Consider the following 543-nt stretch of genomic DNA (forward strand, 5'->3'; position numbering starts at 1 on the left):
ACATGGTGCTTTTATGCTAAAACATTACACACGCCCCAGAGTGCAGAAGTGCTGTGTTCTCACTACTGCTGTGTTAGGGAGAGAGGGGCCGAGGGAAATCGGGCTCCATAATAAAGTATGTGTACTTGGGTGGCAGGAAGGGGGGAGGAGAGGAATGGACCCCTGAAAGGCATTATTCAATTCAGGCATCTTCCAGCCTGGAGGTGAAGAAAGACAACACTGAAGGACTTTTCAAATGCCTCCTAACACCACTAACACCTAAGAACTGAATGAAACAGCACTGATCACTGGGACTTTAAAAGCCACGATTCTTAGAGTCTGGAATAAATCCCTTTCGTCTGCGATGTTTGGGCCCTGAGAATCAGAAGATGAGGCCTTGATTCTGACCTGGGACTCAGAGTTCTCTGGATTAAATGCTTTAAAAGAAGGTTCCCTTCCCTTTTTTTTTTTTTTTTTTTTTTTTTTTCTGGGCCAGCTTTAGCCTTGAGGCTTTTCTCCAGCTCTTAGGCCTCTGCTGCTGAAAGTACTTTTCTGGCCTTTGCT

Source organism: Myotis davidii, unplaced genomic scaffold (genome assembly GCF_000327345.1).
Source record: "Myotis davidii unplaced genomic scaffold, ASM32734v1 scaffold1, whole genome shotgun sequence".
Classification (NCBI taxonomy): domain Eukaryota; kingdom Metazoa; phylum Chordata; class Mammalia; order Chiroptera; family Vespertilionidae; genus Myotis; species Myotis davidii.